Source organism: Lissotriton helveticus, chromosome 3_1, assembly GCF_964261635.1.
Source record: "Lissotriton helveticus chromosome 3_1, aLisHel1.1, whole genome shotgun sequence".
NCBI lineage: Eukaryota > Metazoa > Chordata > Amphibia > Caudata > Salamandridae > Lissotriton > Lissotriton helveticus.
Window position 1 is genome coordinate 228,460,055 of NC_136061.1, and position 12,908 is coordinate 228,472,962.

Here is a 12,908-nt window from a genome sequence, read left to right on the forward strand (position 1 = left end):
AGCAAGGTGACTTACTGCACTGCGCCACTAATTTCATAAATATGCCCCTGAGTCTCTGGCTCAGCTTTACAAGGCTTGTCTTCACACCCATGGGTGACATGAGTGAACTGGATTCAATGCGTCAATACTTGAATTTGAAAGACAGGTTTTTGTAGCCCGCAGAACCACATCCAAAACATAGTAACCTAAAAACATTGACACCACGTGAACTAACAGTCCCTAAATAGGGATCCAGGAACACAGTGGTGATTATAAGCAAACCTATCAGTTTTCTCAATACCAGAAATGCAAACTGCACTAAGAAGAAGACACTTTAACTATAAACGCATTTTTATTTCAACAGGTGCACCCTGTTGCTCAGTACATCCAAAATACCCACACATAATATGATTAAAACAGCACAAATGCATTCTGCAAACAACAAGAACAAAATGAACATTTCTACTATGTTTAAAATGTCATCCTACTTCTATGCGCTATTCTAGGAGAGCATGGATAGGAATAACATGCATCTAGTTTTTCTTAGGGAGAATGAGTGCACTGCATACCTGATCTGAAAGACACACGTTAGTGATAGATTCCTTACCTTAGAATATCCCCAGGCGTCAGACTGGATCTGGAAAATTTTGCGTAGCAATACCCCTGCGCGCCGGCAGGCGTCGTCCGCGGCTCCACATCCGTCGTCGGCGTCATTAGCGCCGGAATGATGTCGTCGGAGTACTTAGACGCCGCCCATGCGCGCTGATGTCAGTTCCTCTTTTTTCCGCACCAGCTAGCGCAGATCCGGAGAAGCTCTACCCCTTAGTCATTTTTTTGATAAACTTTTTTGATCTTTTGATCATTGCTCTTTTCGAGTCTTCGACTCCGATGGTGCCGGTAGGGATGCCCGGGTTTAATCCTGTTCCAAGTGCGACCGACTGATGTCGGTTACCGACCCCCATCGCCGGTGCCTGAAGTGTTTAGGCCTCGACAACGATGACCGCACCTGCTCCGACTGCCGGGCCCTGACGTCGAAGGCTAGGTGAGAGCGGTCCCGCAAGCGGCTCGAGCTCCGGCAGTCGGCCCCGCGCCGCTCAAGGTCCCGGTCCCACGGCAGGTCGAGGGACCGGTCGCGGGGTCGGAGTCCTCGCAGCTCCGGGAGTAGACATCGGTCGTCGGGATCCAAGTCCTCAGGTAAGAGGCATGAGAGGTCGGAGAGACATCATCGTTCCTCCGACCCACCCAGACGCTCACACGATGCGGCCGGGGGTTCAGGTGGCATCACCCGTGCGGCTCCGACTGAGTCGCAGGCGTCGCCGTCTGCCCCACACCTTCGGGTCCCTGGGCATGACGCGACGCCGGAGGAGGTCGAGCGGTACCTCATGGCCATGAGGTCCCTCCCTTCTCAGCCGGGTCCCGTGGTGCCTCCGGGCCCAACGGCTCCGGCAGGAGGCCCTAGCGGGTCGGGAGCTCCGGCCCGACGCTGTCGGGTGCTTCGGACCCAGCGCCGCCGGCGACTTCGGTCCCGGTGCCGCAGGACCTCACCGGATCCGCTTCCGGATCCGGGTCCTCGCCGGTCGACCTCACGACCTCACCGGCGCCGGCCCCACGGGTGTCGCCCCCGGCGCCCCCTGTGGACGCCGTCCCCAATGTTCCCTTCGGTCCGACTCTGGCGCCGCTTCCGACTGCCTTTGGAGATTTTTATTTCCGTGAGGAGGCCCCGTCTGTTGACCCTGTTCTACAGGAGATGGGTGACGAGGGTGATTGGGAGGGGTCTGAGGACCCTCTGGCACAGGAGTGCCAGTCTCAAGGACTGGGCATATGAGCTTGGGGAGTCCAGTGGTATTGACACTTCGCCAGACACTGGATTTGTCTCCCCTCCCACCGTGGCTATGGAGGAGGGGGCTGCTTACAGTGTAGTGTTGACGAGGGCGGCCAAGGCCTTAAACCTTGAGCTCCCCTTCGCGGCCATGAGGACTAACCTCCTCACTTAGGTCCTTAAACCGCAGGCAAGCTCCAGTGAGCCTCTGCTGCCGTTTAATGAGGCCTTGTGTGACGTTCTGGTGGGCACTTGGTCCAAGCCCGCCACAGGTCCGCCTGTGGATAGGAACGTGGCCAGACGCTACCGCCCGGCTCCGGGCGACCCTTGCTTTTTGTCCACCCATCCCACCCCCGAGAGTCTGGTCATCCAGGCCTCTACTTCCCAGACTGCATTCCCGACGGCCCCGCCCTATCGGGAATCCAAGAGGTACGAACAGTTCAGGAAGAAGGTGTTCTCGTCCCTGAGTTTGGGACTGCGGTCTGTCAATACCGCATGCCTCTTGGGCCGCTACACCCACACCCTGTGGGACACGGTCGCGGACGTGCTGCCACAATGTCCGGAGGAGGTCCGGGCTAAACTCGCCCAAGCCCTTGCGGAGGGTCGAGATGCAGCACGATATTCCATCCGGTGTGGGCTGGATACCACGGACTCACCGTCGGTTCGACGCCAGGCCTGGTTGAGGACCGCCAACTTTTCGGCCGATGTCCAGTCCACTCTTCTGGACATGCCGTTCGATAGCCGTCACCTCTTTGGCGACAAGGCAGACCATGCACTTGAGCATTTTAAGGACTCCAGGGCTACGGCCAAGTCCTTGGGCCTCTCGGCCACATGCCAGCAACCGGCTGCCTTTCGCTCCTTTCGTGGGCACGGAAGGGGCGCCCCCACACGAGCTGCCAGCAACGCACCGCAGAATGTTCAACAGCGCGGTGGCGGCCGTGGAAACCGCCGTAGCCACGGTCGGGGACAACGGCGAGGCCAGTCCACACCTCCCTCCGCAGCACCTGCCTCAAAACCTTCCTAGTCCGTGTTTTCAGGCCCATGTGACGCCAGTGGGTGGCAGGGTTCGCCATCACCTCCTCCACTAGCGCAGTGTCACGTCGGACAGGTGGGTGCTGCAAATCGTCCGAAGGGGCTACTCCCTCCCCTTCGAGGGGTCCCCTCCAGCCATGCCACCGCAATTCCACCGCGTGTCGGGGGATCACTTGCAACTTCTGCAAGAGGAAGTCACGGCCCTCTTGGCCAAGGGGGCCATCGAGCGCGTTCCTGGGCCAGAAGTAGGGTGTGGTTGTTACTCCCACTACTTTCTGGTACCCAAGAAGGGCAAAGGGGGCCTACGCCCTATCGTGGACCTACGGAACGTCAACGGCTTCCTCCGGAAGGAGAAGTTCAAGATGCTGACTTTGGCTCAGGTCTTAGCTGCCCTGGACCCCGGAGACTGGATGGTAGCGTTGGACTTGAAGGATGCTTACTTTCACATCCCCGTCCTGCCGGCCCACCGGCGTTACCTGCGGTTCACGGTAGGCCACGAGCACTTTCAGTTTACCGTGCTCCCCTTTGGCCTGACAAGCACCCCACGGGTGTTCACGAAGGTGATGGCGGTGGTCGCAGCTCATCTGCGCAGGTTAGGGGTGCCAGTCTTCCCCTACCTCGACGACTGATTGTTGAAGGCGGGCTCGCCCCAGACAGTCGTCAGCCACCTCCAGACTACGGCCGACCTCCTGCACTTGCTGGGGTTCTCCATCAATGTGCCGAAGTCGCACCTGTGTCCCTCTCAGAAGCTCCTCTTCATCGGAGCGGTTCTAGACTCGCCGCAGTTTCGGGTTTATCCTCCCGAACAGCGGGTTCGGGATATTCAGGCTCTGATTCCAATCTTTCAGCCTTTATCCCGAGTCTCGGTCAGGTTGACGCTGCGGCTTCTGGGGCTGATGGCCTCCTGCATCCTTCTGGTGCATCACGCCCGGTGGCGGATGCGGGCTCTGCAGTGGGACCTGAAGTTTCAGTGGGCCCAGCATCAGGGAACCTGTCCGATCATGTCTTGATCTCGGAGGGCACTGCGAGACAGTTGCAGTGGTGGCTCACGGACCGCGATTGGGTCAGTGGCAGATCCCTCTCCCTACCCGGAGCACGTGGTAGTGACGGACGCGTCCCTCCAGGGTTGGGGAGGCCACATGGGAGAGGCGGAGATCAGAGGCCTCTGGTCTCCGGCGGAGTCCCAGCTCCATATCAACTTTTTGGAGCTGCGGGCGATCCATCTAGCACTCAAAGCATTCCCTCCCTCTGTCCGGGGGAGTGTAGTGCAGGTGTTCACGGACAACACCACCGCCATGTGGTACTGCAACAAACAGGGCGGGGTGGGGTCGTGGACCCTATGCCAGGAGGCTCTGCACCTCTGGCAGTGGCTGGTACATCAGGGCGTGACCCTGGTGGTTCAACACCTGGCAGGTTCGCTGAACGCCAGGGCGGACGAACTCAGCCGTCGTTGCATGAAGGGATCACGAATGGCGTCTGAACTCAGCAATGGGGAGAGCCTTGGTTAGATCTATTCGCCACAGAAGAGAACGCGCAATGTCATCAGTTCTGCACGTTGGAATTTCCAAGGCGGCACTCGCTTGGAGACGCTTTTCGTCGCGAGTGGAGTTGCGGTCTATTGTACGCCTTTCCGCCTATACCACTTCTGCCCAGAGTGCTGAAGAAGATCAGGCGCGACCGGGCCCAGGTTATCCTTGTGGCTCCGGACTGGGCACGAAGATACTGGTATCCCGAGCTACTCAGCATGTCAGTCGATCCCCCGATTCGTCTGCCTCTTCGGGAGGACCTTCTGTCGCAGCAGCAGGGGACGGTTCTCCACCCGAACCTGTCCAGTCTCCACCTACAAGCTTGGAGATTGAGCAGCGGCAGTTGAGGCCATTTGACTTGCCTCCCGAAGTCTGTAATGTCATTCTGGCAGCCAGGCGTCCCTCCACAAAGTCGGTATACGCCTGCAGGTGGAACAGATTTGTGGCATGGTGCACAGCAAAGGCTGTGGATCCACTCTCTGCCCCTCTTTCTGAGGTTCTCCTCTTCCTTCTCTCTCTTGCCCAGCAGGGCTCTGCTCTGGGCACTATCAAGGACTACCTTTCTGCTCTTTCCGCCTTCTTAAGGCTACCTGATCAGCCTTCTTTGTTCAAGTCCCCTATTGTAAATAGGTTTTTGAAGGGCATCACACACATGTTCCCTCCTGGTCCTTTTGTGATGCCCCAGTGGGACTTGAACCTTGTTCTTACTTACCTTATGTGTGCTCCCTTTGAGTCGCTCCATAACTGTCCTCTCCGTCTTCTTACTTTGAAGACTGCTTTCCTGGTTGCCATCACCTCTGCCCGGAGAGTGAGTGAGCTCCAGGCTCTTTCTTCTACACCTCCTTTCCTCTCTGTTCATCCGGACAAGGTTGTGTTGCGGACGAGACCTTCTTTCCTGCCCAAGGTTGTCACGGCCTTCCACATCGGGCAGTCCATTACTTTGCCCACCTTCTTTCCGCCTCCGCATCCCTCGAAAGAGGAAGAGAGGCTCCACCGTCTGGACCCAAAACGTGCGCTCTCTTACTATCTAGATCGCACACGCCAATTCCGGGTGAATGACCAACTCTTTGTTGGTTACGTGGGCGCTAAGAAGGGAAAGGCGGTGCACAAGCGGACCATCTCCCGGTGGATCATCTTGTGTATCCAGGCATGTTACTCCTTGGCTAAGAAGGAGCCCCCAGTTGGATTGAGGGCTCATTCCACTCGGGCCACAGCGACTACCACTGCCCTGGGCCGGGGAGTGCCCTTGCAGGACATTTGCCAGGCAGCTACGTGGCCCTTGCTGCACACGTTTGCACGACAGTACTGCCTGGACAGCCAAGTCCGGAGGGATGGCTTCTTTGGCTGTTCCGTCCTCCACGACTTTCTGGTGTGATTATTGGTTTGCAGACCCACCACCGGGGTTGGTATTTCTGGGGTATCTATTCTAAGGTAAGGAATCTATCACTAACGTGTCTCTTTCAGATGCACAAGTTACTACTTGTGTAACGATATATCTGTAAGAGACATTAGTTAGTGATAGATTCCTTACCGACCCACCCATCCTCCCCGTTCTGCGAACCGATATCTAGGGTTAAGGTCATCCCCTTTCAGGGCCCTAGTTTCATGTCACCGGTGTTGGTTCTATCATGGCTCTGCGTATCTGGCGCGGAAAAGCTGTGTATCAGAACTGACGTCAGCGCACATGGGCGGCGTCTAAGTACTCCAACGACGTCATTCCGGTGCTAACGACGTCGACGACGGACGCGGAGCCGCGGACGACGCCTGCCGGCGCGCAGGGGTATTGCTACGCAAAATTTTACGGATCCAGTCTGACGCCTGGGGATATTCTAAGGTAAGGAATCTATCACTAACTAATGTCTCTTACAGATATATCGTTACACAAGTAGTAACTTGTGCTTTACAGCAAAAAGCTGTAATTATCAGGAGTCAGGGAGGCTGGGTTCCCTGCGAAAGACAAACACTTGTTGCATCATCATCAGCTCCTCCCGGATTCAGGCTCAATATCAGCTTTCGGTAGAAAATGCGATACAGCACCATCTCTAGCAGGCAGGATCTTCTGTGGCAGTATCTTACTCGAGATAATTTGGGGTAAAGGACCTCTCCCGACAAGTGGTCAAGTGGCAGTCCTTTTATACTAAATCTTATCCAAGATGGAATTGCTAACATCACCTAAGGAATATTTGATAGAACCAATGAGCATCAAACATGCTAGTCAAAGATGCATTCTTTTAAACAAATAAGGTAAAAATATGACAATTGAGACATTATTTCGGCTATTTTTCTTATCTGACCTTGAAATTGAGGTAACACGGCTTTTGTTACAGACTGAAGTCGCATCCGGTGTCTGGTCGATGTCTACATCACAGTAACTTAACAATTATGAATTATGATGTCATATGGGTAGAGACATATATGGATATTTATCTAATTTATAGGGAAATCCATGCATTCATAGCATTGAAATATAGAAATTCTATTTTCAAAATAATCTTATAATGTCTGTTATATACATATACAATAGGCAGTTCTGGCTGTCTGCAGGTTGTAAGTTTCTACCATTGAAGTCAAAGGAACTTCTTTATGTAATAATATTGCAACTAATTTGCTAATTTCATCAAAAAGCATGCCTAGCCTCTCAATACTAGGCCAAGGGACATTGTTGATCACATGTTGAGGCGGTGGGTACAAGGTCCTTCCACAACACTGTATTGTTTTAGAAAACATAATAAGGTAGGGTTGGCCTGGTTTCAAGCCGCAACAAGTAACATTAGTTGGTAATAAATAGGAGCCATAGTACAGTAGTTCATGTTGTGTGGGGATGGATGTAATAGGAGTGACTAATAAAACACAACCCTGGCATCAAAATGCGACACTTTACATGCAAGGAAATGTTAGCACACAGAAGGGAGATTCCCAAAGGGTTTCTACAGCTGGATGTACTAATAAACACAGGGTAATTTTCATTCAATCACATGTAAGTAAAAGGAAATTTCCACAAATGAAATAGATGTGAATGGTGCATTTTTCTGTACCAGCCTAATGCATTGTTATCTGGAAATCATGAAAGTGAAAGGTTGTGATTGGCAGAGAAATAATGCCATATATTGCCTAGGTGATAGGTGGATGGTCACTAATTGAAAATGATGCTTCACCCACTTGCTCACCAGTCAGAAAAATTTAGACTTTTTTATTCATGTTTTTCTGTGTTAGAGTCAAATTATAAGAGTAAACAATTTCTGTTTCATTGAGAAGTTGCCAGGGCACAAAACCTGATCTGAGTGTTTGTAAAACCCAATGTAGTTGTATACTAGCACTCAACTAAGCCTGGCTGTGCTGTAAAAGACCTAAGTTTCCTTTGAGGAGGTTTAAGGCTAAGGAGAGAATGTGTTTCAAATAGTACACTCTCTTAGAGAACGTATGCATGCTATAGTCAATAACTTTAAAGATTGTTTGCAGGTTTTCCTGATCTATTTGCCTAATTCTTTCTGCAGCTTCTTTTTCTGAATATTTAGTCCACTTATTATAAATGGCATATATTCCTGTCACTATGAATTGTTTATTTCTAGTGGGATGTGGTCCCAGCAGGAAGTCTGAAAAATCCATGTTTTCTTTGATAAAGGATAAGTGTTCTTTCACACCCAGAAGACTGGAATATGCTAATCAAAATTGGCACAGTTGCCCACACTGTATGTGGTAACTACTGCAGGTGTTTATGTACTAAAGCGTTTATTAGGTTGTTTAACTTTAGGACCATGGGCGTTGGAAAGAAAATGATGCATGCACGTATAGGAATCTTAGGGCCATAAGGCTAAACCTTTAGGAGGGAACTAAGTGGAATGATATGTTCCATCCTGAATCAGAACATTTACATAGGAGTCAGAAACATTAATTTGTGATTGCCAATTATTTTTTTTTAAACCTTTATCAGTTTTCATGGAACATACATAGTCACAGTGGTTACAATCATACCAGAACCATTCATTTGACAAGTTAAGAGGTACATTGTCCGAGGCTAAGGGTTCAAACAAATTTGGAAATGCGAGTGTGCTCTTTCTCGCTGCATCCACAGAGAGGCTGTACAAAGTCACATATCTGAGATCTCAGGGCAAAAAAAACAATATTACAAATGAGCATAAAGAGCATCCTTCAATAATCACGTCTTTACATCGGTAATATCACATAACATCAGACAGGTAAGTGGAGTAGTTACATGTCTACAGCATCGCCATGAGACAGAATCCTTAGAGTGTGGTATCTGTACCTCATCACCCCGGTTGTCATCCTCTGACCCTTCTTGTGCCTCTGTATTTCTCATCAGATACATCTGCAGAGGACCCCATATATCTTTCGGCTTGTTACGGACCGGTAGTAAATCGACATAGATATTGTGTTGATCCTGACAGTAGATTACATCATCTAGCCATTCCTTAAACTTCGGGGCTCTTCCCGTACCCCACCGACATGCAACCCTCCTTTTGGCAAGCAGTAGAGCAGTGTCCACAAATCTTCTAATGGGCTTAGGTACACTCTGCCTACATCCCAATAACATAACCAGAGGGTCCCTATCCAGTACCCCCTCCGTCATAATTTGCAATGCTTTGTGCACCCGAGTCCAATAGCTATACACCCCCGGACACTCCCATGCCAGATGAAGGAATCCCGCCCCCTCCGCATGGTATCTAGCACATCTATCATCATCTGCCAACTGGAATCGCAGTTTCCGAACCGGGGTATAGTAGAATCTCTGCAAGAACTTGTAGTGTATGATTTTGAGCCTACAGCTAGAAGATATATTGGCTGTGATAGTACAACAATAATTCATTGATCGTCAGTAATTTCCTTGCCTATATCCAAACCCCACTGCTGTCGCGCTGCACCTTCCAGCCCCACGCGTTGTAGCCTGATATTATTATACAATCTAGAAACAAGATGGCGGCCATCCGACAGCAACATAGCATGCAGCAGTAACACTACTTCCGGTTCATTCGGAAATTGTATCAGCACTTCCTTCAGCCCCTGACGCAATCTGATGTAATAAAACACCTCAAGGGGGGTTGGTTGCAGTCCCTGAAACAGTTACTCCCTAGTGCGAAATTGCCCGTTGAGGAACAAATCTCCCCACGTGGCAACCTTAATACGTCTACACATTAGTTGAAATCCCGTCTCTTGCAGTAGCGATAATTGGGGGTGATATGTGAGTGGCATTACTGGGGAGTACATCAGCGACGTTTGAAGGATCTTCGTTAATCTACACCACGCATCGACCGTGCACATCACCGTAGTGGCTGGTGTTTCTATAACTGCCACCGTTCCCTGAATCATCCCGCTGAGAGGAAGAGGACGTGCGATCCAATCCTCTGCCGCCAGTTGTGGCATAAAGGGTGTAGGATTCATCCAATGGTACGCATATTGCGCCTGAGCGCTTATGTAATAGATCTCGAAATCTGGCACATCAAAGCCCCCCTTCTCGTGGGGCTGAGTCAGAATTGACCACCGTACCCTTGGTTGTTTACCCCCCAAAATAGCCGAAGGAGTTCCGATCGTAGCCTAGTAAAAAAATATGCACCAGGATAATAAGGGATATTTTGAAATAGATAAAGAAAGCGAGGTAGCACCACCATTTTTATTAGTGACGCTCTGCCCGCCATAGACAAGGGCAGCGACTTCCATCGTGAGACATTGTCGGCCAATTTAGTAATGGCAACACCATAATTAAGTCTAAGTGTCTCCTCCTTATTTAGAGATATAACAATACCCAAATAGCGGAGATCAGCGTCGCACCATTCAAGTGGGTAGTCCAACTGGAATCTCGTAACTGCACGCGTAAGCGGAAAAAATTGTGATTTCTTCCAGTTAATAAGCACACCCGATATCCCTCCAAAGACTATGAACTCGCGCAAAATTGGGTTAAGGTTGAGTTGCGGTTCTTTGACATACAATGTAATATCGTCCGCATATAGTGATACCCCTATCTGGCGCTGGAAACACTTGAAAGCACTATCCCCATGCAGTTGACGAATGCGGCATGCTAACGGTTCTATTGCTATAGCAAATAGCAACGGGGAGAGAGGGCACCCCTGCCTGGTACCTCTCGTTATGGGCATCTGAGGTGATAGCACTCCATTAATCAGCACTCTCACAACCGGCTTGGTATAGAGCAGTTCCACTCATTCCACAAATATCTTGGGGAACCCCATCCTATGCAGTATAGCAAAAAGGTATTTCCATTCCACAGAATCGAACGCTTTCGTCGCATCAAGAAATATGGCTGCAACTGGGATCTCGGGGGCTATGGTAGGGAGTAGCGAGAACAATGTACGAAGATTATGAGTAGTGGCCCGCCCGGGTACAAAGCCAGCCTGGTCCGGCAGTACTATCTTAGTCAAAGACAGACGTGTCGCCAAGACTTTAGCAAGTATCTTTGCGTCACAATTAATAAGAGACAGCGGGCGATAGGAATCAGTGTCCACCGGGTCCTTGCCTGGTTTCAACAGGGAAGTTATCACCACCTCCCTCATCGATCCCGGCAACTCCCCAACTTCCAAAGACTCCTCAAATACTTCCTTCAGGACTGGTGCCATAACATCAATGTAACATTTATAGAATTCGGCAGGCAGTCCATCTAGTCCCGCCGCCTTGCCGTTAGACAGCGACATAATCGCCTCCCGTATCTCGTCCAATTCAAGGGGCGCGCCTAGGAACTGCCTATGGACATCACTTAACCAACACTTAACCAACACAGCGCAATATCGTCTAGGAAACTCCCTAAGTCTATGTCTTCTGTCTGGTGTGAGATGTAAAGCTTCCCCTAGTGCACCAGGAATTCCTCCTGTATCTCCTGTGTATTCTGACAGCACTTGCCCTCCGGTGTAGTGATATCCAATATATTAGTACTGAACCGCGGTTTCCTTGTGAGTGCTGCCAGTACCTTTCCCGGTCTGTCCCCTTCACAGTATCTACGCGCTGTCCAGTGTTTCTCCATATATCTAACTTCTCTAGTTGCCTCTTCCTCATACTCTGAAAGCTTGTCCCTAAAGCGCTTATGTACCTCTGGGTCTCCACCTCTCGTCATCTCAATTTCCAACTCTTTCAGTTCCCTGTCCAACTTCCCTATTGTTCTTCTGATGTCCCTCAAAACCCCGCAGCTTTTGGATATACAGAAACCACGCACCGTGACTTTAAACGCCTCCCATACCATTTCCACACTGTCCACCGATCCCTTGTTTCTGGGGAAGAATGCCTCTATTTCCTCTCCCAACTCAGTTTTGAAAACCGTATCCAGTAATACGGAGGGGAATAGTCGCCATGGGGGCCGTCATTTGTCATGTCCCGGCATGGCCAACTGCAGCCACACTGGGCAATGATCCGAGTATGTCCTTGACAAATGTGTCACTTGTCCTATACCCAAGGCCAATCTTCAGGACACTAAGCAATAATCTAGCCGAGCCCACGTATTGGTGAGTGTGGTAAAATGGGTCCCCTCTCTGCGCCCTGGATAAACAAACCGCCAGCTATCCACCAAACCAGCTTCCTCAATTATGCCCAGCAGCGCATCCCTAGCCTGTCTGTTATACTGACCACAGCCATCCGACCTATCCATTCCAGGGACTAGTGCCACATTAAAGTCTCCTCCCCAGATAATATGATTAGCGCCCACTCCCATCACATGCCCCCAGAGTGTCGTGAAAAATTCCGGGGTGTCTACATTCGGTGCATAGCAACTCACTAATACAACTGTATCAGTACCCAATCTGCCCCACAATATCACATATCGTCCTTGAGGGTCCATGATCCCCCCCTAACAGGTGCAGGTTAAGTGATTTCTTGACGAGCACTGCAGTCCCCCTTGCATAAGATGAATATGATGCAAACTTCCTAATCACCGCCCACTTACTTGCAAATGTGGGTTCAGAGCGCGGGCGTAGGTGGGTTTCCTGCAACAGGGCTATTTGCACATTATGCCTGTCTAAATAAGCAATCACATTCCTACCCTTCCCGGCGTCATTGAGGCCCCGCACATTCCAAGATAATATTGATACTTTACTCAACCCTGTATCAGCCATAATCCGTGATAAGGACTGTGCTAAGAGCTGCACCACTATGTCTGGACTCCAGCCCGGTTGTACCACTACCCATCTGACAATAAATTCTGAATCGCACTCGCAACCACACTGTACTGTAACCGTCTCCCTGTCCCCCCCCCCACCCACTGACAGCCCCCAACTATGTCAGGCATTCTCCACTCCTCCCTCACCCACCCCTGCCCAATACAGATATCAACACACCCACAGACCTTACACCATCTTACAAAAACTAAAGTTAGCACAGTCTGCACGTATATCCCTACCTCCAGACAGATCCCAGTTTCATTAGCCCATCCCCCCGTACCTCCAACCCCATCACCATTGAACGATTGGGGATAAAAAGCATACTTCATCTCCTTTCTCTTGTTAGCATTGAGAGGTAGTGCAGTCCTAGCTCCATCAAGTAAGCCTCTGGCAACATAGAATACTAACATTATCACCAGGTAATTTCCAACTCCTCCCCCC